The sequence below is a fragment of the Somniosus microcephalus genome, chromosome 6 (genome assembly GCF_052327205.1).
Source record: "Somniosus microcephalus isolate GS21.2 chromosome 6, FLI_Smic_1.0, whole genome shotgun sequence".
Lineage (NCBI taxonomy): Eukaryota > Metazoa > Chordata > Chondrichthyes > Squaliformes > Somniosidae > Somniosus > Somniosus microcephalus.
The window spans coordinates 175234965-175259341 of NC_140992.1; the positions used below are offsets into that span (position 1 = coordinate 175234965).

At 45.7% G+C, this 24377-nt stretch overlaps 1 protein-coding gene across 8 annotated transcripts in view; it reads left to right on the top strand.

Annotated features, from left to right (window-relative positions):
• st3gal2 (ST3 beta-galactoside alpha-2,3-sialyltransferase 2) overlaps positions 1-24377 on the top strand; it is a 782475-nt gene that overhangs the window by 149509 nt on the left and 608589 nt on the right. For 4 of the 8 annotated variants that reach the window (XM_085990964.1, XM_085990969.1, XM_085990965.1 and 1 more), the window contains exon 2: positions 5927-5987. The exons of 1 other annotated variant lie outside the window; for it this stretch is intronic. The gene's annotated coding sequence lies outside the window, so the exon portion shown is untranslated. Of the gene's footprint in view, positions 1-5926; positions 5988-20345; positions 20444-24377 lie in introns of all 8 variants that reach the window. 3 more of the 8 variants (XM_085990963.1, XM_085990972.1, XM_085990968.1) reach the window with 1 other exon arrangement.

Below are 24377 nucleotides of genomic sequence, written 5' to 3' on the forward strand. Positions count from 1 at the left end.
ATGTTTGAATGTGATTGATGGAGATTGTTGGTAGGTGAATGATGGGGGTGTGATGCATTGAGCAGTGTGTGAGGCTAGTGGTGCAGTTGGTGGGATATGGCATTTGAAGATACATTCACTGACCTTGACCACACGTGTGAGGTCATTGAACTTTTTACGGCACTGCATCATGGTCTTCGAGGCTTGACTCTTGGCATTGACCGCCACGGCTATCTGCTCCCATTGCCTTCTCATAGTTTGTTTGCCGGGCCTCCTGGCCCCCTGTGGATACAGAACATCTCTCCTCCTCTCCACCTCATCCACCGGGGCCTCCAGTGCAGCGTCAGAAAATCTTGGAGCCTGCTCTCTGCCATGTTGTGAAAATCTTGGAGCCTGCTCTCGGCCATGTTGTGCCATTATTCACTCTTCCCCAGGTCAGAATCTCTTCAACCACGACTCCCAGTACCTGCTCTAGTTTTAAGTAGTGCTAACCTCTCACGATTCTGGGTCCCCCTGCTGATGCGTGCAGCCAATGAACAACATGGTTAGCAATGGCTGCATGCTACAATCATTTAAATCAGCAGGCAGCTCGAAGTTGACGTACTGTCTGCATCCGACTCAACGGGCGCATGTTAATCGTGCATCCCCGCGCCCGTTTTTGGGGGTTATTGAATTTGGCGGCCTCCGTGTCTGACAATGCCGTTCCAGTAGCCTAACTTAATGGAGTGAAATACTGCGGATGCTGGGAATCTTAAATAAAGACAGAAAACGCTGGAAATACTCAGCAGGTCAGGGAGCACCTGTGGAGAGAGATGAAAGGGCATCAACCTGAAACGTTAACTCTGTTTCGTGCTCCACAGATGCTGCCTAGCCTGCTGAGTATTTTCAGAATTTTCTGTTTTTATAACTGAAAAGATTGCTGAATTGAAGAAGCTTCCCCCTTGATCAGATGTCACACCGTTTTGTGTGTGTATATCCTGGGTCAGATTTTAGTGTGAGTTATCTTTGATACTGCTGCCAAGTTAATTTGGTTGAATAATATGAGACTGAACAACATGAACATGCAAAGCAGAGGACGCGCTACCAATTTAAGGACCACTCTTTCAACTATATGTTTACCAAGTGAGTACTGTTTTCTGTTTTGGAGGGTACTTAACCAGTTTTCCATCAGATTTGCCCCCCGCCGCCCCCCCCCCCCCCAATCACAGCAATGCAATGGCAGCTACCAGCGGATGAGCAAGAGTTACCCACTGGAAACCTCCCATTTGACCACCCCCCCCCCCCCCCACAAACTTCTGATGTAGGAGGTGTTTGGCTCTCCAGAGGCAGAGATGGGGAGCTCAGCGGAGTAGGAGATTCTACCAGTCAGTGGCACTGTCATTAGTCCTACAACACACCAACTCAGCAAGTGGTACAGGAAACCCAGCCTAATATGGTCAAATCCAATGCCTGAAGGCTTTGTGTCGTAATGCGAGGAGCATTCGTAATAAGGTGGATGAATTAGCTGCGCAAATAGAGGTAAACGATTATGATTTGCTTGGGATTACGGAAACATGGCTCCAGGGTGGCCAAGGCTGGGAACTCAACATCCAGGGGTATTCAATATTCAGGAAAGATAGGCAAAAAGGAAAGGGAGGTGAGGTAGCATTGCTGGTTAAAGAAGGGATTAACACAATTGTAAGGATGGATATTAGCTCTGATGATGTGGAATCTGTATGGGTAGAACTGAGAAATACCAAGGGGCAGAAAACGTTAGTGGGAGTGGTATATAGACCTCCAAACAGTAATGCGTAGGTTGGGGATGGCATTAAAAGGGAAATTAGAGAAGCGTGCAATAAGGGCACAGCAGTCATCATGGGTGACTTTAATCTACATATAAATTCGGCTAACCAAATTAATAACAATATTGTGGAGGAGGAATTCCTGGAGTGTTTATGGGATGGTTTCCTGGACCAATATGTCGAGGAACCAACCAGAGATCAGGCCATCTTAGACTGGGTATTATGTAACGAGAAAGGATTAATTAACAATCTTGTTGTACAATGCCCCTTGGGTCGGAGTGATCATAATATGATAGAATTCTTCATTAAGATGGAGAATGAAGTTGTTGACTCAGAGACTAGGGTCCTGAATTTAAACAAAGGAAACTACGATGGTCTGAGGCGCGAGTTGGGTAGGATTGATTGGGGAATTTCACTCAAAGGGTTGACGGTGGATAGGCAATGGCAAACATTCAAAGACCACATGGATGAACTACAGAATTTGTTCATCCCAGTTTGGCATAAAAATAAAACAAAAAAGGTGACTCAACCGTGGCTAACAAGGGAAATTAGGGATAGCATAAGATCCAAGGAGAGGACATATATATTGGCCAGAAAAAGCAGTAAACCTGAGGATTGGGAGCAGTTCAGGATTCAACAAAGGAGGACAAAGGGATTAATTAAGAAAGGGAAAATAGAATATGAGAGTAAGCTTGCAGGGAACATTAAAACTGACTTTAAAGCTTTTATAGATATGTGAAGAGAAAAAGATTGGTGAAGTCAAGCGTAGGTCCCTTGCAGTCAGAATCAGGGGAATTTATAATGGGGAACAAAGAAATGGCTGACCAATTTAATACATATTTTGGTTCTGTCTTCACAAAGGAGGACACAAATAACCTCCCAGAGATGTCGGGGAACATAGGGTCTGATGAAAGGGAGGAACTGAAAGAAATCAGTATTTGTAGGGAAATGGTGTTAAGGAAATTGATGGGATTGAAGGCCGATAAATCCCCAGGGCCTGATAATCTACATCCTAGGGTACTTAAGGAAGTGGCCCTAGAAATAGTAGATGCATTGCTGATCATCTTCCAACATTCGATGGAATCTGGAACAGTACCCATGGATTGGAGGGTAGCTAATGTTACCCCACTATTCAAAAAAGGTGGTAGAGAGAAAACGGGGAATTACAGACCAGTAAGCCTGACATCGGTAGTGGGGAAAATGCTAGAGTCCATCATAAAAGATGTAATAGTAGAGCACTTGGAAAACAGCGACAGGATCGGACAAAGTCAACATGGATTTACAAAGGGTAAATCGTGCTTGACGAATCTACTGGAATTTTTTGCGGATGTAACTGGTAAAATAGATAAGGGAGAACCAGTGGATGTGGTGTATTTGGACTTTCAGAAGGCTTTCGATAAGGTCCCGCATAAGAGATTAGCATGTAAAGTTAAGGCACATGGGATTGGGGGCAAGGTACTGACTTGGATAGAGAACTGGTTGGCAGACAGAAAGCAAAGAGTTGGAATAAACGGGTCTTTTTCCGAGCGGCAGGCAGTGACTAGTGGGGTACCGCAAGGATCGGTCCTTGGACCCCAGCTATTCACAATATATATTAATGACCTAGACAAGGGAACTAGATGTAATATCTCCAAATTTGCAGACGACACAAAGCTGGGTGGGCGTGTGTGCTGTGAGGAGGATGCCGAGAAACTCCAGGATGATTTGGACAGTTTGGGTGATTGGGCAGAAGCATGGCAGATGCAATATAACGTGGATAAATGTGAGGTTATCCACTTTGGTAGCAAAAACAGGAAGGCAGATTATTATCCGAATGGCAATAGATTGGGAGAAGGGGAAGTGCAACGAGACCTGGATGTCCTTGTGCACCAGTCGCTGAAGGTAAGCATGCAGGTGCAGCAGGCGGTTAAGAAGGCAAATGGTATGTTGGCCTTCGTAGCAAGAGGGTTTGAGTACAGGAACAAGAATGTCTTGCTGCAGTTGTACAGGGCCTTGGTGAGACCACACCTTGAGTATTGTGTGCAGTTTTGGTCGCCTTATCTGAGGAAGGATGTTCTTGCCATGGAAGGAGTTCAGCGAAGATTCACCAGCCTGATACCTGTGATGGCAGGAATGACGTATGAGGAGAGATTGGGTCGATTGGGCTTGTACTCGCTGGAGTTTAGAAGAATGAGAGGGGATCTCATTGAAACTTATAAAATTCTGACAGGACTGGACAGACTAGATGCAGGAAGGATGTTCCCGATGGTCGGGGAGTCCAGAACCAGGGGTCATAGCCTAAGGATAAGGGGTAGGCCATTTAGGACAGAAATGAGGAATTTCTTCACCCAGAGAGTGGTGAACCTGTGGAATTCTCTACCACAGAAGGCAGTAGAGGCCAATTCATTAAATATATTCAAGAAGGAGTTGGATATATTTCTCAAGGCTAAAGGGATCAAGGGGTATGGGGAGAAAGCAGGGACCAGGTACTGAATTTGGATGATCAGCCATGATCGCATTGAATGGCGGAGCAGGCTCGAGGGGCTGAATGGCCTACTCCTGCTCCTATCTTCTGTGTTTCTACGTGTGAAATTGTGTATCAGCAATTCAGTTTAATCCTGCAACTGGTTAGTAACATTACAGGAAAAATAAATTTCATACAGTTGGCCAGATGGCTCAGTTGGTGAAAGCAATGTAAAATTGAGCCCTACATGTCAGTACGTCCCAGGATTAATGCATAGTTTGTGTTGAGTTAGCTGATCTCGGTCATGGTAGAACGAGAAAAAAATCTCTCAGCGCCTGACTCCTGAGGGTTATCCAGTGATTCCTGCTGGAAACTCTGCCTAAATGCTGGGTGAGGGCAGGAACAAACTCGGGTATGATGATTCCCACAGTCAGATAGGCTACCAACAACATTCAGTGTAGAATGGGTTCTTGGGTGGGGTACTAGATAGTATCCACCAGCAAAGCAACCAAACACCAGCCATAATCAACACCTTCAGGAGATGGCAGTTGAGAAAATTGGCAAAAACTAAATATGACAGGCAGGACTGTAGGAGGGGCCAGGAATCGGGACTTCTAATTTCCTTGGTTTTCTCTGTTAACAAGCATATCCAATGAAGAAGCTCAGTACACCCAACCTAAGAGGGACTACACACCCCAGTTATTGTCAAAGCTTCCTTTGTGCCTCAGTGAACTACGGGGAAGGAGAGAGGAGAGAATGGCAAGACCAAGATTAGTTCTGATTCAGTATGGTTTCAAAAAGAACCAGTGACATTGAACTGTCAGAATAATCCCCCTTACTCTGGCGCACAGCTTCTGTATTTTAAATAGCCCAGTAACTGGTTGCAGATTCACAGACAATAAATCCAGTTGGCTTGCACAAACCCTTTTTTAAGCCCTCCTGTACATGGGATTTCTTCTGGACCTGGCCCCACTGTGTGCTTATCCCTCAGTGCTAATCCTATGGGAGGAATTTTCTGTTCATGCTCCAAAAAAAAATATTTTCTGAAATGCTGACTGTTGTTATTGGGTCCTGTCAGGGTTGTGGATTTTCCAGGCTGTAGGCTTGAATCAGTTTCTCAATTAAAGTTTTATTAAAATCAAAAGGAATGGTCCTCCTCCGATGGCTCAGACGGTGAGATGGATGAGAAAGGAAGTCCCAGGTTCAGCTCCCAGTTGGTGCCGGGTTAGCGGATCTCAGGGTCGTCGTCGGGGAGCTCCAATTGATTTCTGTGCCCCTGAGAAAGGAAGGGGAAAAGTCAGCCAAGGTCCCTGCTCCTAACTGAAGTCCAGTGAGTGCTGCTGGAAAGCGCATACGTGTGGGGTGAGGACATGACTGAGCCTGGCTGCTCTGCCCGCCACAGATAAATAGCTTGCCAGTACTCACTGTCTTGGCTCACACATGAAGAGTGGCGGTCCTGGTGAGGTAAAGGAATCTGTCGGCATGAAAGAAAACATAACCCAGCATGAACCAGCGCTGGTGGAGGGGGAACGACGGTGGGTGGTGGGGGGGTGGGGGGTGGAGAAGAGAGAAAATTGGCAAAAATTAAAATGAAAACAGAAAAGGAGGTATTTGACAAATCGCTGGTTATTGTAAACCCTCCAGTCACCCAGAGGAGTACTTACAATTCTGATTGATTCCTGATAGAGTTCACATGTAATATAAGACATTCCTCTATTTGCAGGTCCTGGATTCCAAAGTAGTTGGAAGTGTTGGAGCAGAAGCAGAGGATCATTGCCTTACTGGTATGTTTGCAAATGAGACATAAAATACAGATTTAAACTAAGGGAGCTGCATGCTTTTGTTTCACTTTGAATCCCCTTCTAGTGAGGATTTGTGCTTGAAATGGGAGCGATGAATTTTCCCGTTGTGGAGGAGCCACAAGAGACTCAGTGTACTTTAGTATAATCCCCTTAACTGTATTATAGTGCAGCCGGGGACTGCACCTTTAAACTGATTGTTACCTTTACAGTGTGTGTTTGCCTTTATCCTGCGTGGTGACGTCATGACACCGATCACGTGACTGCCAGTGGCGTGAAGAACGTGGGGACGTCATGACGTCAGCTTAGAGAACTTTCCAGCAGTCTTCGACTACCTGGCATCTTGAACGAACGTGTTTTGATTTCCTCCTTGTAACATCCAGCAAACTTCGTTGTTATTAAATTCCAGTCTTTTAATCCATCGAGTTGAGCTGAATTATTTAGTTAGGAACCTCCGTTCCTACATTGGTGACCCCGATCTCGTCGAACAAACTTCGAAGAGAATTCAACATGAGCACAAATGCCGTCGCCCTCAAATTGCCTCAGTTCTGGGAGCAGCAACCAGAAGCTTGGTTCCTACAGACGGAAGCACAGTTTCACCTGCGGGAGATCGTAGCGGATTCGACCCGTTATTTTTACGTGGTCTCCGCTCTCGACAGCGCCACGGCCTCGAGGGTCGTCAGCCTACTGAGCAGTCCACCAGATGAGGGCAAGTATGAGGCTCTCAAAGCTCGTTTACTGCAAATATTTGGCCTTAACAAATCAGAATGCGCACGCAGGCTCATTGCCATGCCAGGCATCGGGGACTCAAAGCCTTCGGAATTAGTGAGCCAAATGCTCACCCTACTTGGTTCGGAAGACCTATGTTTTTTATTCCGAGAACTTTTCCTCTGCCAGCTACCTGACGCGGTGCAGACAGCTTTGGCCAGCTCTGGGATCACCGACTGTGTTAAGCTCACGGCAGAGGCAGACAAAATTTTTACAGTCTCACAGCAGTGCTGTGCAGCCACGAGGCGCCCTTCTCCTGCGCGTGCGAAGCCCAGCCCTCCTCCAGCAGGCTGGTGCACGTACCACGCCCGTTTTGGCGCCAAAGCTCGATGCTGCAAGCCTCCCTGCAGTTTCTCCCCCCAAAAAAATCCTTCAGCAAGCCATCGCCCTTCGAAAAGGACGACAAGCCCTGAAAAGCACATTCAATTTACCATGGCGGTCGGTTCAACGGGGAAATTACTTTATGTTACGGATTCCACAACGGGGAGGCGATTCCTCTACGACACTGGGTCCCAGTGCAGCATTTTGCCAGCTTCCAGGCTGGATCTACAATCCGGCGGCCGCGGCCCTGCACTCGAGGCAGCCAATGGCGTGGCGATTCGCACTTTTGGGAAACGGACGGTTACCGTTACTTTCGGCGGTCAGCAGTTCCTCTGGCAATTTATCACTGCCACAGTGTCACAGGCCATACTAGGAGCCGACTTCTTTTGTGCAAATGGTTTTCTAGTCGACGTCAAAAACTGCCGCCTTATTCACGCGTCCACTTACCACGCAGTGCCCTGCCACCGCAGCACCGCCGTGTCCTGGTCGGTTGCCTGTGTGGTACCAGTTCAAGACGGGTTTACTCGCCTACTCAGCGAGTTTCCAGAGCTCACCCGGCCTACCTTCTCGGCAGCAGTCACGAAACATGGTGTGGCAGACCATATCACCACGAATGGATCAGCGGTTTACGCCCGGGCGCGCAGGTTAGAACCCAGCAAACTCGCGGCAGCTAAAGCCGAATTTCAAACAATGGAGCGCCTCGGGATCGTCCAACGCTCCGACAGTCCTTGGTCCTCTCCACTGCATATCGTCCCCAAACCAGGTGGAGGGTGGCGGCCTTGCGGTGACTACAGACGACTAAACGATGCCACGACTCCTGATGGGTATCCCATACCTCATATCCAGGATTTCTCAGCACATTTGGCTGGAAACTCAATATTTTCAAAGGTGGATCTCGTCCGCGGGTATCACCAGGTCCCGGTGCACCCCCAAGATGTTCCCAAGACGGCGGTCATCACACCTTTTGGCCTTTTTGAATTTCTCAGAATGCCTTTCGGGTTAAAAAATGCAGCGCAGGCTTTCCAGCGGCTCATGGACTCTGTTTTACGGGATTTGCCTTTCCTTTTCGTATGTCTGGATGATATACTCGTCGCTAGCAAGAACCCCAAGGAACACTTGTTACATCTACGCCAGCTCTTCACTCGGTTAAGCCAGCATGGCCTCACTGTCAACCCGGCCAAATGCCAATTCGGTCTCACCAGCATCGATTTCCTGGGGCACAGGATAACATCGGACGGCGCCATTCCACTAGCCACCAAGATCGAGGCTGTTACAGCTTTTCCACGTCCCCTCGCTGTTAAGTCCTTGCAGGAATTCCTGGGGATGGTTAATTTTACCATCGTTTTGTCCCCAAGGCAGCGCAGTTGATGCAACTGCTGTATGAAGCACTGAAAGGGAAATCTGGCAAAGATCTCATCAACTGGACTCCCCAGATGGACCAGGCCTTCCTGGATACCAAAGCAGCACTGGCAGATGCAACCATGCTGGCACACCCTATTCCAGGTGCAACCATCGCTCTCACGACGGATGCTTTGGACTACGCCATTGGAGCGGTGCAGGAGCAGTGGGTAGACGGGACTTGGCAGCCGCTGGCCTTTTTCAGCCGCCAACTACGCAAGAACGAACGCAAGTACAGCACGTTCAATAGGGAGTTGCTCGCCCTGTTTTTGGCTATTCGACATTTTGGCTTTCTGCTAGAAGGACACCTGTTCACCGTGTTTGTGGACCACAAACCACTCACGTTTGCCATGGCCAAAACGTCTGAACCTTGGTCAGCGCGGCAACAGCGCCACCTCACCTTCATTTCGGAATTCACCACCGATCTACGACACGTCTCGGGCAAGGACAATCTCGTGGTCGATTGCCTCTCCCGCGCTCTTGTCCTGGCAGTTAACCTGTGCGTCGATTTCGCTGGCTTAGCGGAAGAGCAGTTGGCTGACCCCGAAGTTCAAGCGTACCGGACCACGCCTTCCAGTTCACAAGTCGCTGACGTTCAGTTCCACTCAGCAGGAACCACCCTTTTGTGCGACACGTCCATGGGAGTGCCTCGTCCCATAGTGCTGGTCGAGTGGCGCAAGAAAGTCTTTCGGGCGATACACGGGTTGTCGCACCCAGGGATGCGAGCTTCGCAACGTCTCATGTCCCGCAAGTTCGTGTGGAAGGGCATGCACTTAGATGTCCGAGATTGGACAAACAATTGTATTGATTGTCAAAAAGCGAAAGTCAACCGCCATGTTAAAACCCCTTTGGCTGAGTTTCCAGTGCCAGAACGACGGTTTGACCATGTGTACGTGGATCTAGTGGGTCCTCTCCCCGGTTCACGGGGTTTCACGCATCTCCTCACAATAGTGGACCGCACCACCAGGTGGCCAGAGGCGATTCCGTTGGTCGCTACCACTACAGCTGATATTGCCAGGGCATTCCTGTCGTCGTGGGTGGCTCGCTTCGGCATCCCATCCGACATATCATCGGACCCAGGTCCACAATTCACTTCCGAATTATGGAACACCGTTGCACACTGCTTAGGTACCAAGCTACACCGTATCACCGCCTACCATCCGCAGGTGAATGGCCTGTGCGAAAGGTTCCATCGGTCGCTTAAGGCACCCCTTCGTGCCAGCCTGCGCGGATCCAACTGGGTAGACAGATTGCCTTGGGTGATGCTAGGGCTAAGGACGGCTCCCAAGGAAGACCTTCAGTCTTCATCAGCTGAGTTAGTTTATGGGCAAACCTTGAGGGTCCCTGGTGACTTCCTGCCTCTGCATACAGAACCGTGGTCTGCAACTCAGCAGCTTACCCAGCATCGCGAGGCGGCCAAGAACTTCCTGCCCATTCCGACCTCGCATCATGGCTTACAGAGGCCTCACGTTCCTGCGGACCTCATGTCCGCCGATTATGTCTTCATCAGGCACGACGCGCACAGAGACCCACTTAAACCACCATACGCCGGCCCATTTCGTGTCATATCTGCCGGTGAGAAATATTTCACCGTCAACGTAGGCGGCAGACCGGACACCGTCTCCATCGACCGTCTGAAAGCCGCTCACCTCGATCGCACTGAAACAATAGTGCTTGCCCAGCCACCTCGCCGAGGACGACCGCCGTTGCACGCCGATTCATCATTACAACAGCCAGCCATTGAACCGCCTACAAATGCCTCATCGTCGTTTTCACAGTCAGACACTGCGTTCGCCGCACCTGACACGCCGCAACAACCACAGCCAGGCTCCATGCTTTCTCCCGACGTTCCACTTCCGCCGCCTGAGGGTCGTCGACGCTCTGAGAGAACCATCAAGCCCCCTGTTCGTTTGACACTGGCCATTAACGGGGATTCTGGGAGGGCGCCTGTGGAGGAGCCACAAGAGACTCAGTGTACTTTAGTATAATCCCCTTAATTGTATTATAGTGCAGCCGGGGACTGCACCTTTAAACTGATTGTTACCTTTACAGTGTGTGTTTGCCTTTATCCTGCATGGTGACGTCATGACGCCGATCACGTGACCGCCAGTGGCGCAAAGAATGTGGGGACGTCATGACGTCAGCTTAGAGAACTTTCCAGCAGTCTTCGACTACCTGGCATCTTGAACGAACGTGTTTTGATTCCCTCCTTGTAACATCCAGCAAACTTCGTTGTTATTAAATTCCAGTCTTTTAATCCATCGAGTTGAGCTGAATTATTTAGTTAGGAACCTCCGTTCCTACACCGTTATAATTTATTTTTACCATTTTGAACAACAAAGTTACAATGTAAGCAAAACATTAAGCAAAAATCCTTCCTGGTTTATTCTAACGTATTGTCTGCAAAGAAAACAAATGTAATCTGGGCGCACACCATCTTTCCAAACGTCAGATCGCTATCACGCAGATGTAGCAGTAATAGGAACAGCAGTAACTGTCACAATTGTATCCAAGTGGCAACCTGAGTGTTGGCAGATTCAACTGTACAGGGTCAGAGGACTGAGCAATGTGCTGTGTATGGATAAGGCAGCGATGTTTGGCAGGTAGTTTATAGAGGAACACGTAGGAGTGTTAAGATGGTTGCAATGAGGAGCAGTGTGAAAATTCAAAGTCCAAACACTCACACTGTTTGCACATTTGTTCATCCACACTCTGCAGTGGGGAGTTGCAGAAGATGTGCTCACTTCAAGAGTTAGAAAAAACAGATAATCTTTTATTGATAAAGCAAGGCAAATGGCCAAGGCCCATTGTGCAGAATGCTCTTTGCAGAATCAATCCCAATTTGGAAGAACAAAGTCTGAATATTTTTCACAATTCAATGCAAGTGCTGGCAGAATGAAAGTTCCATCCATCCACCCTCACGAGCAAGGTTGGTCATGAAGGACAGCTAGGAAGAGGTCAAGCCTACATGTAGATGTTTTTATCACACAGCTTGCTATGTTATAACAACTGTTCTACTTTGTATGAAGTTGAAATTTGCATATGCAAAGTGGAGTTTTTCATTTATTTACTGTATATGTATTTGCATTGTCCTGTTGTCAATGTTCAACTTTAGTGCTTCATTTTGTCGGATGAAATTCTCCTCCCCATTGCTTTGTTCCAGATCCCATATGTCATAAAATTATGTTAATGACAAAAGAACTCCTAGCAGTCTTAACTTTCGCGCCATGCCCCCAATCATTTTGGAAATTAATGCAAATCTGGTGTGCCACGATCTTTTTACATAGCTGTGATGTATAACTAAAATTAATTTATCTGCACATTGGATCCTGCTCAGCAACTGCAGTTAAAGCACAGCAAACTGAAGGAAAAACATTAATAAAATGCTAGAATCTCAAGTTTACCATTACTGCATCTGCACGATCAGTGGATCTTTTTGCTGTGCTGCCTTGAGATTTATATAAATGTTATATAAAACTATCGGGCCAGAAATTCAGGTTGGAGGCTTCCCGCGGGCGCAAGCCCCCGACCTGCACTTATATAGCGCCCCTGCCGTTGTGCTGTGGGCCCGTGTGGGTTTCCGATCCTGGGCCTCCTCCAGCTGCCGGTGTGCAGTGCTCGTGTATCCCAGTGGCGAAGTTAGTTCGCAGTGTCCCCTGGGATCACGTGGGCCATGGCGAGCCAATCGGAGCAGGGTATCTCCATTCATAGATTTGACAGGAAGACCTGTCAAATCTATGAATAGAGATCGGCCCCAAAGCCTAAGTAAAACTTCAAATAATTTTTTTTTAAATCACATTTTTAAAAGAACTATAAATTACATAAATTAACTATTTTAAACAAAAATTTAAATTTTTGAAAAAATTAATTAAAGTTTTTAACGGGGCTAAAAATAAACTTACCCTTTCTTTAAAGTATTTTAAAATGATAAACCTGTGGAAAAAATGTTTTAATTTTACTTAATTAACCTCTTACCTTGTTATAAGCAGGCCTTGCGCCTGCTTTTTTCATGCGCAGCTGCTCGGGACTTGCCTGCACGGAGAAACCTGTAAAAAAAAATTGGAAGTTCCAGGTCTACGCGCTGCCTCTCCGGCGCATGCGTTTGACCTCCGAACCCCTTCCTTTAAGGGAACGGAATTTCCGGTTTCCAGCACATGCGCAGTGCATGCGCAAAACCGGCACTTCCATTGGCCTTACGGGTGAGTACACAGCGCGTACTCACCCATGGGGACCCGAATTTCTGGCCCAGAGTATTGGAATTTTTTTAAATAAAAGCTTATTGTAAAATGTGCCAAAATCCAAAATGTCTTTTGCTTCAAGCTGTTTTATTTAAGATAATTTTGCTTGTTAATTAGTTTCTCCTAGTGGAATGAAAGTAAACATAATATTGAGAGTGACTTTTTCTGGAGTATAACGCAATGCACTTTAGCACATAATCTAGGCTGACAATTCAGTGTGGTACTGAGAGGGTGCTGCTTTGTCAGAGGTGTAGGCTTTTGGTGAGACGTTAAAGCTAGGGTTGCCAACCCTGGTTTGATGTATTCCTAGAGGTTTCATCACATGACCTCCCGCCCCCACACTCCCGCCATTAGTCGCCTGACACGTCCATCCTCACGGCACAAGGTCTTCCCGCGCCAATTGGAAAATGAACAGATTCTGTTACCAGATTGGATGATTCTTAACTGTCAGTCGAACAACCTATTTTCCCATTTCCAATATTTTTATAACTAACAAATGAAAGTATTCAAAGTAAATTTTTAAAAAAAGCCAATTTTTTAATGCCCCAATAATTTTTCTCCCTGGGTTGCTGGCAACAGTGTCCTGGAGATTAATCTTTAATTCCTGGAGTCTCCAGGGCAATCCTGGAGGGTTGGCAACCCTAGTTAAAGCAGCAAGGTCCATCCACCTGTTCAAGTGGAATTTAAAGATCCCTTGACACTATTGCAGATTGTGAGAAAAAAGTATACAGTGAACGGAATAGACTGAGCAGAGGAAGTCTCAAAAAGGAACCTGAGTAATAGTCACATCACTTTCAATATCTAGACCATATGAAGAATCAATTAAAAACAGCTAACGGATTGTTGGGATATACAGTGAAGACATTAGAGTACAAGTCCACTGAGCCTTTGCTAAGGATTTATAATGTACTGGTCAGACCACACCTGGAGTACGGCATTCAGTTTTGGTCAAAGTAAATCTTTCTGGATAATAATGGTACTGCCTGTCAGAGCAGCAATGCAAGTCACCACAGAGGGGTGGTGGGGCATGAGTTAATTTCTGTGATTCCCCCACATCCCAGGCTCATTCTTATGTGGTAAGGGAATGTGGCAAGCAAGGTTGAGCAGCTCCCCTCGAGCACTCTCTAACGTCTCGTGCAGTGGGGCCGAGCAGGAGGTCAGGCAGCACGTCACCTGCCCACCATCTGGACACCGCTGGTGTATAGTCCAGGGGGAGCAGGAAATGGAAAGGAAAGTATGACTCATACCCTCAAATGTAAAAGAAAACATTTTTAATGTTTTCCTAGTTCTTCCCCCACATACATAAACTTTCACTTAGTCAGCAGTATCCTCCATTTTTCAGAAATGATGACTAAGCTGCTTCCTTCACTTTCAACACTGTTTTTCATTTTGATATAAAAATTTCAGTTATTGTCATCAGGGTTTCAGTGAAGAGTGGGAGTGTGAAATTTTCATAATTTGTCTATCTGAATTGTGAAAATCACGATGCAACCATCTTCAGCCAGAAGTGCCGAGTGGATGATCCATATCGGCCTCCTCCTGAGGTCCCCACCATCCCAGAAGCCAGTCTTCAGCCAATTCGATTCACTCCACGTGATATCAAGAAACGGCTGAGCGCACGGGATACAGCAAAGGCTATGGGCCCCGACAAATCCCGCCTGTCGTGCTGGAGACTTGTGCTCCAGAACTAGCCGCGTCTCTAGCCAAGCTGTTCCAGTACTGCTACAACATTGGCATCTATCCAACAATGTGGAAAACTGCCCAGGTATGTTCTGTCAACAAAAAGCAGGATAAATCCAATCCAGCCAATTACCGCCCATCAGTCTACTCTCAATCATCAGCAAAGTGATGTAAGACGCTATCAAGCGGCACTTACTCACCAATAACCTGCTCACTGATGCCCAGTTTGGGTTCCGTCAGGACCACACAGCTCCAGACCTCATTACAGCCTTGATCCAAACATGGACAAAGGAGCTGAATTCCAGAGGTGAGGTGAGAGTGACTGCCCTTGACCTCAAGGCAGCATTTGACCAAGTGTGGCATCAAGGAGCCCGAGTGAAACTGAAGTCAATGGGAATCAGGGGGCAAACGCTCCACTGGCTGGAGTCATACCTAGCACAAAGGACGATGGTTGTGGTGGCTGTAGGTCAATCATCTCAGCCTCAGGACATCGCTGCAGGAGTTACTCAGGGCAGTGTCCTTGGCCCAACCATCTTCAGCTGCTTCATCGATGACCTTCCTGCCAACATAAGGTCAGAACTGGGGATGTTCGCTGATGACTGCACAGTGTTCAGTGCCATTCACAACTCCTCAGATAATGAAGCAGTCTATGCCCGCATGCAACAAGATCTGGACGACATTCAGGCTTGGGCTGATAAGTGGCAGGTAACATTCGCGCCACACAAATACCAGGCAATGACTATCTCCAACAAGCGAGAGTCTATCCACTGCCCCTTGACATTCAATGGCATTACCATCGCCGAATCCCCCACCATCAATATCCTAAGAGTTACCATTGACCAGAAACTTAACTGGACCAGCCCACATAAATACTGTGACAACAAGAGCAGGTCAGAGGCTGGGTATTCTGTGGCGAGTGTCTCACCTCCTAACTACCCAAAGCCTTTCCACCATCTACAAGGCACAAGTAAAAGGTGTGATTGAATACTCTCCACTTGCCTGGATGAGTGCAGCTCCAAAAGCACTCGAAGCTCGACACCATCCAGGACAATGCAGCCCACTTGATTGGCACCCCATCGACCACCTTAAACATTCACTCCCTCCACCACCGGCGTACTGTAGCTGCAATGTGTACCATCTACAAGATGCACTGCGGCAACTCGCCAAGGCTTCTTCGGCAGCACCTCCCAAACCCGCGACCTCTACCACCTAGAAGGACAAGGGCAGCAAGCGCATGGGAACACCACCACCTCCAAGTTTCCCTCCAAGTCACACACCATCCTGACTTAGAAGTATATCGCCGATCCTTCATTGTCGCAGGGTCAAAATCCTGGAACTCCCTACCTAACAGCACTGTGGGAGTACCTTCACCACACGGATTGCAGTGGTTCAAGAAGGCAGCTCATCACCACCTTCTCGAGGGCATCTAGAGATGGGCAATAAATGCTGGCCTTGCCAGTGACGCTCAGGTCCCATGAATGAATTTTAAAAATCGTGCCACAAAAGAGGTTGTTACACAAAATTAGGGCTGATGGGGTTGGGTTTAATATATTAGCTTGGATTGTGGATTGGTTAACGGACAGAAACAGAGAGTAGGAATAAACATGTCATTTTTGGTTTGGCAGATTGTAACTAGTGGGGTACCTCAAGGATCAGTGCTTGAGCTTCAGCTATTTACAAACTATATAAGGGACTTAAATGAGGGGACCAAGTGTAATGTATCCAAGATTGCTGATGATACAAAGCTAGGTGGGAAAGTGTGCTGCGAGGAGCACGTAACGAGGCTGCAAAGGGATATAGACAGGTTAAGTGAATGGGCAAGAAGGTGGCAGATGGAATATAATGTGGAGAAATGTGAGGTTATTCACTTTGGTATGAAGAATAGAAAAGCAGAATATTTTTAAAAGTTGAGAGACTTCTAAATGTTGGTGTGCAGAGGGACCTGGGTATCCTTGTACACCAGTCACAGAAAGTTAACATGTAGGTACAGCAAGCAATTAGGAAGACAAATAGTGTTTTGGCCTTTATTGCAAGGGGATTGGAGTATGAGAGTAAGGAATTCTTGCTGCAGTTATATAGGGCTTTGGTGAGACCACAACTGGAGTATTGTGTACAGTTTTGGTCTCTTTACCTAAGGAAGGATATATTTGCCTTAGCGGGGTGCAACAAAGGTTCACTAGATTGATTCTTGGGATGAGACGGTTGTCCTCTGAAGAGAGATGGAGTAGAATGGGCATTTCTTCTCTGGAGTTTAGAAGAATGAGAGGTGATCTCATTGAAATGTATATAATTCTTACAGGACTTGACAGGACAGAGGCTGAGAGGCTGTTTCTACTGGCTGGAGAGTCTAGAACAAGGGGTCATAGTCTCAGGATAAGGAGTCGGCCATTTAGGACTGGGATGAGGAAAAATTTATTCATTGAGAGGGTTGTGAATCTTCGGAATTCTCTACCCCAGAGGGCTGTAGATGCTCAGTCATTGAGTATATTCAAGACTCAGATTGATAGATAGGGAATCGAGGGATATGAGGATCGGGTGGGAATCGAGGGATATGAGGATCGGGTGGGAAAGTGGAGCTGAGGTAGAAGATCAGCCATGACCTTATTGAATGGTGAAGCAGGCTCGATGGGCCGTATAGCTTATTCCTGCTCCTAATTCTTATGATCTTAGAGTCAAATAGATACCAAGGTTGCGCACCATCAAGTTCAGCCTGAGCAAACTGGGGAGACTATAGAATTAAGATAGGGTGTGAAGTTTCTGCTGGGAGCTGAACCAGATGGCTTCAGTATTACTAGTGTTAATTTGGAGAAAGTTCTTACTAATTCTTGGCTTGAAGTTAGAAAAGAGTTGGCCAACACAGTGGTGGTTGAGGAGTCAGCGGTGGTGGTGGAGAGGTAGGGCTAGGTGTTGTCAGCGTATGTATGACCCCATGCCTACAGATGATGTTGCCAAGGTGTGGCATGTAGATGAGGACAAAAGGAGGACAGGATGAGCTGGTGAGAAGGAGAAGGAGGAAAAGGCTGAGGCAACTAAATGGATAGTCTTGATTTTTGAGATGAAAATAATCAATGAGCTGTGCACAATTGACGTTGGAACAGAAGATTGGAGAGAGCAGAGGAAGGAGGTCAGAGGAGGGGGTTGTCCTTTATCCAGGATAATCCTGGGGTAGTGAAACGATTAGAACTTGGAAAAGGAGACATAATATGGCTTAAGGTGATTCAGCCATATCTGGCGGTAAACGACCAGGCAAGTCTTTTGCCAGCTGTGCTATGACCCTCAGATTTAAGGGTGCGGAGATGGAGATTTTACTGGAAGGCTGGTGGGACAGGAGAATGTGAGGGACTTGAAGAGGATGAGGGCATCAAAGCCAGAGGAAAGGGAGCTATTGAGCAGGACAGTAGCAGTAATCATGTTATCAGGGAGAGAGAATTGGAGTTGGGAGGTCATTTTTTTGCAGGGAGAGTGGTAAGGTGGTTTTAGAAGGGTTGATGACAGGAAGATTTGGATGTTAGGAAGAGCACAAATTTATATAGCTCGTTACTACATCTCTCAAAAATGTTCCAAAGTGCTTCACATGCAATGAATACATTTTGAGGTGTGGTCAGTGTTAATGTGTAAACAAATGAAACAGTCAATTTACAAACAGCAAGATCCCACAAACAGAAATCAAATGACTCAGCAGTTAGTATGTGTGGTGGTATTGGTTGAGGGAAGAATGTTGGTCAGGATAGAGGCTAAAATGTCCAATTCACCGAACAATGGCACAGCAGGGAAACTGATGTCTCGATAGCATTCAGAAGCAGGAACCCTGGTTGATGCCTTGGCCCAAACAAGATACACGAGAGCAGCCCAGTATGAGTCTCTCCATTTTCACCTCATCACCCACATTGGGTAATAGTGCTTTTGCCTCCCTGCAGTGGCACAGTCATGATTGAGAACACAGCATGTAGGGAATCACAAGCCATTCCCTCATCCTGTGATTCTAAGGTGGAACCAGTCAGAACTTCAATGCAATATATCACCACTGGTAGGACTTTTAGTTACAACCTCTGAAGCTGGACACCAAAATATTTCATGTTCTATTGTATGGCTTTTTAGGACATTCGCTATAGTATACACCTCATTTTAATACGCAAGATGCTTGGCTTCTAAACAGTGTTATAAGATTCCACTGACTCAAACTCCTTCTGATTCCCTTTCATTGTAGGTACTCCTAATGTGCCAAATCCCTTGCCATTCACTTTTATTGTAGGGAATCCCAGTGATAGAAACCTGTTTTCATTCACTTCGAATTTAGAGAATTCCAATTGAGCTAACCACTTTCACATTCCCTCCCATTATACAGAATTCAAATTGAACAAACCCCTTCCCATTCGGTCCCATTGTAGGTAATCCCAATTAAAGAAATTCCTTTCCGTTCACTTACAATGTAAGAAGTTCCAATGGACCAAACTCCTTGCCATTCCTGTCTGCTATATGGCATTTCTGATCGAAGCACATATCCTAAGGTCAATGTAAGATCGCCCAAGCACTCAATGTTGCTCAATTATTCACCATTTTTGCTGCCAAATGTTACACAGATGGTTGCATTTTTGCAATTGGATCGTTTTTTTGTTTAAAATGAAATTTGTGTGTTCTCTGTTAGTACTGAATGAATGATAGCTGGGCTGTGGAAAAATGATTAGGATTAGGTCCATTTTTATTTACATTTTACAAAACTAAACTAAGCAGAAAGAACATTTCTTGGCAAACTAGCATGGTTTGGAGCACATGTTGGAGGGGAAATGTGAGGATGGACTTTTCATAAGGTTTTGTTGTATTCCCCAGTCTTAAAGTGCTGACGATATCATTGATGATAAAGCTGAGTGGCTAGAATTTTGCCGACCTTGGTGGGTCTGGTGTGGGCAGTGTCTGTGGCGGGTCGCCACCCCGCTGCTGGCTCCATTCCACTACAGAAAATTAACTTACCTTAATGGGATCTATTAAGCCCACCCAGCATGTTACCCGGCCCAATTAGATGGAGCGGGTCTGGTGACGTCATTCATGATGCATTTTCAACCGGGATCCTTAAAGGGACCCTGGCCACATAATATTTTAAATTTAATCTAACAAAGTAGGTGTTGAATCTTTACTCTACAATAATATAATAAAAGTTATATATGAGTGACAAAGAAATATTTAAAGAATATTATCATTAAGTAATATGACGCCATCTACAAATACGATCTAGAACATAATTAAAAAGTACATTAATTGGGAAGTTATTGGTGCTTTAGTCACAAAGCTATAGACTTTTGTATCAGTAACTGGTACAAATAAAAGATGTGTGTGTATAGGTAATATATAAAATTAAGCAGATTTTAAATGTAATTGTGAAGACGTGGATTTACAATCTTATGCAAGTTCAGCGGAAGAGCTGCGAATACCCTGACAAACAGTGTAAATGGTGCTTACAATCTGTTTCTGGGATTTCTGCAGCTCTTCCGTTGAAGTTAACAATGGACAAGTGAGAGAACCTTCGCAGAAATTCACCCCCAAAGCCTCAGACTGAAAAATTAAATTAGTTATATTCAGGGACTGAAAGCAAATTGAACCAGTGGAATGAGTGATGAGAATGAAATTGTTACAGTTGATGACTTGATTTAATGTGTAACTGGACAATCACAGTATACTGTGAGAAGAACCTGACCAGAAACAACACAAACATTTTATAGTGCAGATCAATTCACTGTAATTGCTGTTGAGTTGGAAGGCAACAGCTGAGAATGGCCAATTAAAGAAATATTTCCATCACCCTCCAGGGTAGCACTGACATCCTTTCAGGAATTTCTGAATTAACATTTACCAGTAGCTTTTCAAGTAGTACAGAATCTCCATCAATCTGTTAGCTGATGTAATCAACATGTTTTTATCTTGGTTTGTTTTTCATGCTGTCAAGTAATCGCTGGAGCAATGGCCACGGAACTCCCGCCTCAGATTGACAGACGTATTTCCCGAGCTGCGTGAATCCCGTGGCCATGCAGGGAAATTTAAAAAGTAAGTAAAATAAAAGTTCTTAAGTGCCTGTCAACTACCTGATAATGATCTCAATTGGATCCCCTGCCGCTGCCGGTCGGGTCGGCTCCACAATGACAGACGTGCCTGTGGGAAAGGCACGTGGGAGCGAGATGACAGTGGATTGCCGACCCGCTGTCAAAAATAACTTTCCCACCGGACCCGCCACCGATCTCACCCGCTACCACCCCAGAAAATTCAGCCCAGTAAGTTTAAGATCAAATCTGTATTGAGATTTAACCCCGGGCAATTTTAGCTCGACTAACAGCACCATTACATTATAGATAAGCATCTGAAATGTTCAGTATTCGCTATTAAATAATAGGAACAGGAAAATTGTTAGGAATAGGAAAAGGCCATTAGAGCCAAATTCCCAGATTGAATTTAGCTGTGATTCCCCCAAAGCCTGCAAGTACTCACTGGTGAGGCTCACACGTGCACGGGGTAAAGAAAAAGGAACAACAAATGCTTGTCCCTTTTTGATAATCAACCCCACCAACCCACCTTCTCACCATATCCCTTAGCCCCAGTGACCACCTCCTCCCTGCTGCCTCTTGATGCGCTATTGTCCCGAGTGCTGACAGCCCTTTGGTAACCGAACCAGCTGACCTTGCACCACATGTGAGCTGGACAGTCAGGCTATTCTATCACCGAGGATGGCAGCAACACAGAGCCTGATCCTGTCCTTACCTGATGTCCATATTAATGCACTTTTCAGCAGGGGTCACTGGATAGCAGGCAGGAGCAGGAATTCTGGCTGGTTTAAATTTTTTCCCCTCTCCCTAGGCCAGGGAATTGAGGCACATTGTAGCACCTGCTCAGCGCAGGCCAGAGATCAAACCTAGAAACACTCCTGACCCATTCCAGGTAATACATTTACTCACTAGGCTATTAGAGGAACTTAAATGGTGGCCCGGATTTTACAATGGGGATGCCACTTGCATATGGGAGATGGGCTTCCCGGCTTCTGCCAGGTGTTGCGGCAGACTGGGGCTGGAGACTTGCTGTGAATGGCCACGGGAAGAAGAAGGCACCTACTGAGCTGTCTGTTTAAAATTTTTGGTGGTGTTGCTGGGGCTTGTGCACGGCTGCCATCTGAGAACACTGAGAGAGGCAGCTGACAATTTTTCCTCTGAGGCTCCAACTGCCAAGCTTTGCATATTGGAAGACAGGAATAACAGGCTTTAATCAGGGAAAACGGCAGAGACTATGAGGAATGGGATTAAACTACGTATTTCTCTCATTTTAATCTAATATTTCTGCGCCTGCCAATATATTGGCACAAGCACACTTTAGGCCACCAGGTCTGCCCACTGGGAAATGGTGGAAGGTAGCAACATGGTGGAGTGAATCCCTGAGCAAGCTTCCGACTGTGCCAGCCTCTGATCCACTACAAGACCAGCAGGAGACGGGCAGAAAATCTAGTCCAGTGCCTTTTATTCAACAACAGCTTGAAAATTGATTGTAAATTCAGTGAAGGTTGCATTGAAAGATTCCCCGTTCCTTCTACTTACTCCTACATACAAGTTCTTTAAATTAAAAACAGAAAAACGAGGTGTGAAGATGAAGCTTTCAGCTGGAAAGAGGAGATCAATCTGGTCAGACCTGCAATGCATTGCAATTCAAATACATGATTTGAACTGTTCAATTCTTACATTGCATTAATTCAAGGAAAGTGATTCAAATGTTACTGCAGTAGCGTAATCATTGAACATTTCTTTGATTATTATATCAGTTGAGGACACAGAGGGATGAGTTGGTCGATGATGAATTTATAAAAGTGACCTTCAATTGATAAAAAGGTCAATGAGAAAAAGGATAATTCAGCATTTGCATGTTCTAGCTATTTTACCTCTGTCAGTTTCCTTTTAAAGAGTCATTTACACTTTATTGCAATAATCTAATTCCTGGTGATTTAACTTTTAGATAACAGGAATAACAGATTTATCAATTCTGAATGTGTGAAACCGACCTGAAATTGACAAATAGGTTACAACAACAATAACAACATCTTGCATTTATATGGCATCTTTGACATAGAAAAATGTCCCAAAGCACTTCACAGAGGCATAATCAAAAAATGTACACTGAGCCAAAAGAGATAGTAGGAGGGGTGAGGTGAGTTTTAAGAATGGTCTGAACAAAGGAAAGTGAGGCGGAGGATTCAGAGCATAGGACCTAGGCGACTGAAGACACAGCTGCCAATGATGGGGCAAAGAGAGGGGAGATGCACAAGAGGCCAGAGTTAGAGGAACAGAGAGAGCTTGTGGGGGTTTGTAGGAATAGAGGAGGTTACAGATTTGGGAGGAATGAAGCAGAGGCAGTTAAACCGATGGTCTCCGTCTTGGTGAGGAAGAAGTCCATGAGTTCCTCCTACTTGTCAGTGGAAAAGCATTAAAGCTTCCAGAATGTTAAAAGTAGGGCATTCACCTACCTGATGGCTGACTGGCTATGGCAGTGAGTAGCTTAGCCATGCAGATCAAGAAGGTCCCACGTTGAATCTGTGCTGAATTAGCTGTAGGAGTGCTACAACTGGCCTCAATAACTCTGGATTAGGAAGGGGAAAATTGGCCAGAGTTCCTAATTATGACCGCTGGCCAATGAATCTATTGTAAACAGGATCACGCTTAGTTGTGAGGATCCTGCAGTTGATTAGCCTGCCCATAGTCACTGTCTAGGCTTACACTGTGAAGAATGGCCATTGGGACAAGGAACCAGAGGGCTCCTGGTGCCACTAGAAAGCAACAAACGATCTTGTCAGTTTTGACAACAACAACTTGTATTTATATAGCACCTTTAACATAGCAAAATGTCCCAAGGCACTTCACAGGAGCGTTCACAAACAAAATTTGACACTGTGCCACATAAGGAGATATTCGGACAGGTGAAGAGGTAGATTTTAATGAACATTTTAAAGGAGGAGCGAGAGATAGAAAGGTTTAGGGATGGAATTCCAGAGCTTAGGGCCTTGGCAGCAAAAGGCATGGCTACCAATGGTGGAACAATGAAAATCGGGGATGCGCAAGAGGCATTGGAGGAGTGCAGAGATCTTGGAGGGTTGTAGGCTGGAAGAGGTTACAGAGGTAGGGAAGAGTTGTCTCTTGGAGGGATTTGAAAACAGGGATGAGTATTTATCTCCTCCTCCTCCCTACCCATTCCATTAAATGTGCGGGGTTAAAATGCAGTTATTTTTCAAGAACTAGTACTGCCGTCAATGTATACCTATGTGTGTGATTGAAAGAATGGCCATCTGGTCACCATAAAGCTATGTTTTGGTTTCCAGTGGTATTTTTTAATCTTGTATAGTTAACATAAATTGCAATCTACATGAATTTGTATGAATTAAGATTACTTGAAACAGATTTAGTTAAAATCAGACTAACTCAATCTCATTACAATCCTAAATAAAAATAGAAAATGCTGGATATACACAGCAGATCTATCAGTATCTGAAAAAATGTTTGAGGTGATTAACAACATAGAAACATAGAAGATAGGAGCAGGAGTAGGCCTTTCGGCCCCTCGAGCCTTCTGTCTGCCAACCAGTTCTCTATCCAAGTCAATACCTTGCCCCCAATCCCATGTGCCTTAACTTTACACGCTAATCTCTTATGCGGGACCTCATCGAAAGCCTTTTGAAAGTCCAAATACACCACATCCACTGGTTCTCCCTTATCTATTTTACCAGTTACATCCTCAAAAAATTCCAGTAGATTAGTCAAGCACGATTTACCTTTTGTAAATCCATGTTGACTTTGTCCGATCCTGTCATTGTTTTCCAAGTGCTCTGTTATTACATCTTTTATAATGGACTCTAGCATTTTCCCCACTACTGATGTCAGGCTTACCGGTCTGTAATTCCCCGTTTTCTCTCTACCACCTTTTTTGAATAGTGGGGTAACATTAGCTACCCTCC